We start from the raw sequence: 6,645 nt of genomic DNA, 5'->3' as shown, positions 1-6,645 counted from the left end.
TGCATGACCCACAACTCACTGCCATTCCAACAAAAACACAGATGCATTAATCACCTTTATCCCTGCTTTCCCCAAATACACCCACCACCACTTCCTTTCTAAAAAAATATATACATACCCACAAATACACCTGCCTGTTATCACCCAGGTACTGACGGACATGCAATTATAATGTATACTTTCCAAATGCAGGCTTATACATTCCTATATACTCTACACTTCCTGAAGGCATGCACATGATATAACCAAACAGAGTATGCATGCACACAGAAATAAAACATACAACACCCCCCCACACACACACACACAATAAACCCTATTTTTTACCAGAAGTCACAAAAACAAACACTGAGTATGCATGCACACAGAAATACAACATACAACCCGCCTACACACACACGCACACACACACACACACACACACACACACACACAAAATAAACCATATTTGTTGCCAGAAGTCACATAAACAAAACCTTAAGTACTCTGGAAAATCTCACAGACTTGAACCTCTCATCAGAAATACAATATACACAATACCTTGCTTCTGTCTCTTCTTGCTTTACACAGAATTTAAAGTACAATGCAGAGTAGATAGGCTTAACTGAACTTTCCAACAAAAACCAAAAGAAGACAAATTCTTCACAACAGTACCAACAACATTCTCCAGAATAGACAACAGATTAAGTCATAAAACAAACCTTAACAAATATTAAAAGCTAAAAATCATTTGAAATAACTTTTTTTCTGAACACAATGTAATAAAACTGGAAACCTACAACAGGCGGAACTTCAAAAATATCCTGCATGTCTGCATTATAACAAAAAGCTCTCAAATAGCAGAGTCAATGACAAATAGAATGGAAATTTTTAAAGATTCTTGAGAAAAATGATGATAGAAACACAAAACAAAAAACCCTATATCATAGAGCAGAGGTAATTTTAAGATGATTAGATCAGTACATACCTACATCAAAAAAGAAAACAACCAAGACTTCCTCTTCAAGGAGGTAGAAAATCAAGAACATGCCTGACCCAAAGCTAGTAGAAGAAAAAATACTAAACATCAGAGAAGAGGTAAATAAAATAAAGATTAGAGATTATTTTAAAAATATCAACAACAGAAAGAATATATTTACTTACGTACTTACTTACTTACTTACTTACTTATCCCTAGGATTGAACTCAGAAGCAACCATTCACTGAGAGATGTCTCCAGACCTAGTTTGTTTTTTATTGAGAGACAGGGTCCCATAGAGTGGCTCACTGCCTTACTTTTGCTGAGGCTGTCTTTGAACTTGCCTTCCTCTTGCCCCTCCTTGAGCATCTAAAGTGTTCATGTCAATGGTTAAGAGTACAGCTTTGCCATTGAACTCACTTAAGCAGTGGGAAGATCATGATGCTGTATAATATGAGCATTCCCAGACGTGATACCTACGGACATCTGCGCATTGGCTTTGTCCACAGAAAGCATGAGACTCACATTTCAGGACTCTGCTTGGTGCATGTTTTGGCTTCTTCGCTTTTTTGGTGGAGGTTTTCTGTTGGAGACTAAACCCAGAACATCATGCATGCTCGGCAAGTGCTTCCCCATGGAGCTGTGCCACCAGCCCACCTTGGCCTTTCTTGGTGATCAGAGAAAGTGTCTGTTGGACTCTATTTTTAATGACTTACTGGGAAACTTCATGTCCTCTGATTCTACCTCTTCTGCAGATCCAGTTGAAGGCAAAGGTACTGTGGCGAGCCATCCCCCTTTTCATCTTCTTAGTCTGCTGTCAGGTCAATCCGGTCTCCTGTGCTGTTGTTGGGAAAAGGGGGAGAGGGGGGAACCATGTGCCACTCCTTTGGTTTCTACTTGTTTCCAGATCCTTTGTTTGGTATTATGGCCTCAGATTCTGTGGACCCTTTCTACTGGATGTGAGGGATTCTGGCCTCCAACAGCGGGAGGCTTAGACTCACTGTGCCTCTTTTCTGCTGGACCAGCACCATTTAGTTGAACTACAGCCTTTCTTTGGAGCTCAGAGAATGGGCAGCTCTGTGGCCTGGAAAGTCTGCATGTGCCATGTCAAATAGCATGATCAAAGGTGCATTAAGCCTGGGAAACACCATCTTCTTAAGAGTTGGGTTTGAATGCAATACAAAACCTGGAAGAGCAAGATAAGTCTCTGCTTGAGAATTTCTGAAAACTTAAAAAAACTAGAGTGTTTGAAATCCCTGAAATGAGATGGTGAGTCCACATAGAACACTCTCTAGAACTCTCTATTGGTTTCTCAGCTGCATCTTTTTCATATCTACAGGTGAAATATATGGATCAAAACCATGAGTGACAGTGGACGGTCAAATATAACCAGTCACCTGTGGGTCTAGAATTGATTTTCTTGTGTATGTTGATGGTGCATTTGATGAACACGGTTTAAAAATGGGGTTCCAAAGAGGTTCCAGTCACTCAGAATCAGAGCTCATCTGAACATGATGGAAAGGGAAGGTTGATTCCCAACTAGATCCAAATGTACCAGCCCCATCTACAGACTCAGGAAATGATTGGAATGTTCTCCAGTTTTATGAACTGATGAAGGATGGGCCTCTCTGTCCAGCCAGAATGCATCTGTCCATGGGGATGGGAATGCAGCAGGCTCTTGAGGGGTACGTGACTTTCCAAACAGAATGACATGGGTTCTGGTGGGCTCGACAGAGAGTCTGAGTTGTGTTCTTATCTTTGGTTTTGGGGGGTTATGCTATAATTGCTGCCAGCAACCTGAAGCCCATCCAATGTGGAAAAGGGGTCACATTCAATTCTGTAGGTTCATTTTATTAAATAATGTCTTGCTGGGAGCCATCAGCCAAGTATGTATGACAAATTCCTTGCCAGCTTACTCCCATGCTGTCTAGTGGAAGGACTTCTGAAAGGTGACCTTGCTCAAGGACCAGGGTAGGATCCGTGTTTAGGGTGTTCCCCCTTTAGAATAGGGCGGTTTAGCATAATAGGAGATTAGGGTGTTTCCCCTTTAGAATAGGGCGTATCCTGCTGCTGAGTTCCTCTTGAGCGCTTAGGGTCAGAGGGTATATTTTGGGAGACAGAAGCCCATGTGAAGTGGATTTGGGTGGAGAGTGGATTTGGGAGAAGTGGATTTGGGCAGAGAACGTGGATTTCCCCAGAACGTGTTTGTAGAAGGCCGGTGTGAGTTCGAGAATAAAGAATTGCTGTTTGAATCTACAAGCTGTGTGGAGACTCGTGATTTGTGCCCAGCCAGAGACTGCGGCATTTGGCGGTCTGTACTGGGAACATCTGAAGAAAAGGTAAGTGAAACTGTTCGTCCCTGAAGAAGAGTGAAATAATGGGTGAGCATTTCAAAAAACAATGTGTTCTTGTTCTAATTTATTTTGTTTTTGTTTCAAGTTGCCTGTTCCTAGAACTTTCTCAGGCAAACTGGGGAAAATGGTTGACTCAAGGTTTAAAGTTGTTTACCCCTAAGGAAGAGAAATTGTTAGAGAAAGGAGGCATCCCAGTAAGACCAAGAACAGCTAGGGAATATGTTGATACAATACAAACATGTAGACCATGGCTTTTTAAAGACGAGTTACTAAGTATACCAATGGGACAATCATGGTATCCTGTAGAAGGATTTTTCTTCAACAAGAAAGAGATGGCTAGTTCTGTTTACTACATTTGTCTAAGATCTTGGTTTCTACAAAGTTCTAATTAATTTACAAAACTAAAGTGTTAAAATATCAACCACTAAATATGAAATCAAGTACTCTTTACATATTAAGTTCCATAAGGTAATATATTTAATCATTATGTGTGTTTTCATAAATTGGTGAATGGAAAAATGTTTAATATTGCTTTGGTCTATGTCTTTGCTGAAACAAGGTTACTAAGTGTTAAGATTCTATCATGTGTAATTTATATACAAAGAGTATAAGAAGTTTCAGTTGGGTTTCAATTATAGTATTATAGTACCATAAAAAACATGAAAGTATTTCATCTTATTTAAGTGGAGTAATTTGTCTAGATCAGAAATTTTATAAGGGTTATTTCAGAATGTAAATTTATAAAAAGGGTTAACGGCTTAAAAAGAGATATAAAAAGATTCAAGATGTGAAAATATATTTTAATATGGAAGGTTAAAAGAAAAAGAAATGTTTCTAGATGAGATAATCTCTGTGTGGTAAAGTAAAAAGTTGTAAAATGCCATTTAAAAAGATTTTGAGGAAACTAAACTTACTTTAAAAGCTTGAGAAAAAAAAAGGTATTTGTACATGTCAGATTGAGACAAAGCTTCTTAATGGAGTAAAAAAGGCCTTTGGTTGAAGGGCAGCCATGTAAACTAACATTAAGCGATTTAAACAAAATCTAAGCCTCGTTTAAAATAGTGAAGCTGTAGGTGGTGAAAAAGTACATTTAAAAGTACAGTATAGATGATAATTAAAAGGCTTTAAAAGGTTAATTTGAAGGTGGTTAAGATGCCTTCATGACAGAGGAAAGATTGCGTCACTCGAAGCCTAGTTAATCTTAAAAATTGGAAAGGGGTATGTATCCCCCAAAGATAAACTTAAAATAACCCTTATTACTCTAAACTTTTTAAATTTGGATTCATCAGGACTTAGTGCTGCGGAAAGACATATGTATCCAAAAGATGTACATAAGCCTAAGGTACTTTGGAAAGATATTCTAACAGGACAATGGAAAGGTCTTGACCCAGTGATTTTCTGGAGTTGGGGCTCTGTTTGCGTGTTTCCACAGGGAGAACAGCAGCTGATTTGGATTCCAGAAAGACTAATCAAAATGATTTCTACAGATCGAAAAGAAGATGATTTGACTCAAATCCATAACAGCTGATATCCAGAACTCCAGCTTGGCCATTCTTACATCTGCGAATGTGATTAACCAGGATGCTTTTTTCAATATCTATTATATTATTGCATTTTCCACATCATAAGGTTCTATTTTTATTTTTTGAGCTCATACAAACCTAGGTTAATGTTTTTTTGATCAGTTTTATTTTTTGACTATGGAGTTTTTAAACATTGCAATGGAGATTTCACCTAGGTAAAGCTACAAGGCCTTTATTATTATCTTATGTGTTGTACGTTTGTTTGCACATTTGTGTTTTGTGTTATATGTCTGTGTGTGCGTATGTCCATATTTGATATATGAGGAGCACTCATGAGAATATGGATCCAAATTATTTTTTTTATTCACGTGATTTAAATGGCTTAATTTAAATTAGGTAAACAGCTGTTAAGGATTGTTTTTAAAGGTGGTTAACAGATCTGCTTGTTTACCAATTTAAATCAGGTAAACAGCTGTTAAGGATTGTTTTTTAAGGAGGTTAACAGATCTGTTTGTTTACTTTCACCTTTCCTTTTCATTATATTTAATAATTCTTTTCAGTATAATGTCTTTTTAGCATCATTGCCAGAATTCCTATCTTCGTCCCAATGAATATAACTCAACAAGTATGCTCAATCAAGGAGCCAACTTACTTTGGGAGGCAACGGACTTTGGGAGGAGACGGACAGATTGATAGATTCCTCCACTTTGAACTGCTTACAGAACTTGCCTAGACTATGTAACTATCGTTTAGTGCAGCTAATTGTGGTAATGCTGGCATATCTTTGCTGATGGTGTCACCAGTGATCTTTGCTGATGGTGTCACCAATGATGCAATTTTTCCAAAGGAAGTGTCAATTGGCTTGGTGTCATGGCATTTCTGTACCCTCCTCCCTTCTGCTAGTGATGGTCTAAATTTGGGGGCCAATGGCTATATGCTGGACCGGTAGTCAGTGACGGGTATGATCCAATTGCAGTGGTATCAACCTAAGACAGGAGGCTGACGCCTAAAGGTCAATTTTTAGATGACGGGTAAGAGCCATATGTTGAATTGGACAACCTACCAGGCACGGTCCTTAAGCCACATTAACCTCACTCCCCCACTGGCACCAAGGCCAAATTTGGGGGCCAACAGAGGTGAAGCAAAGAACCTCACCCCCCCACTGGTTCATAGACCTATCCACAAGTATGGCTGTATGCTGGACCGGTAGTCAGTGACGGGTATGATCCAGTTGCAGTGGTATCAACCTAAGACAGGAGGCTAACGCCTAAAGGTCAGTTTTCCAATGACGGGTAAGAGCCATATGTTGAACTGGACAACCTACCAGGCACGGTCCTTAAGCCACATTACTTGTTGTTTAATTAATCAGAAGGGGGGAGATGCTGGGAGCCATCAGCCAAGTAGGTATGACAAATTCTTTGCCAGCTTACTCCCATGCTGTCTAGTGGAAGGACTTCTGAAAGGTGACCTTGCTCAAGGACCAGGGCAGGATCCGTGTTTAGGGTGTTCCTCCTTTAGAATAGGGCGGTTTAGCATAATAGGAGATTAGGGTGTTCCCCCTTTAGAATAGGGCAGTTTAGCATAATAGGAGATTAGGGTGTTCCCCCTTTAGAATAGGGCATATCCTGCTGCTGAGTTCCTCTTGAGTGCTTAGGGTCAGACAGTATATTTTGGGAGACAGAAGCCCATGTGTAGTGGATTTGGGCGGAGAGTGGATTTGGGAGAAGTGGATTTGGGCAGAGAACGTGGATATCCCCAGAACGTGTTTGTAGAAGGCTGGTGTGAGTTCGAGAATAAAGAATTGCTGTTT

The sequence above is a fragment of the Callospermophilus lateralis genome, unplaced genomic scaffold (genome assembly GCF_048772815.1).
Source record: "Callospermophilus lateralis isolate mCalLat2 unplaced genomic scaffold, mCalLat2.hap1 Scaffold_153, whole genome shotgun sequence".
NCBI lineage: Eukaryota > Metazoa > Chordata > Mammalia > Rodentia > Sciuridae > Callospermophilus > Callospermophilus lateralis.
The sequence above is the reverse complement of the archived record's forward strand: the minus strand, read 5'-3'. Positions refer to the sequence as shown.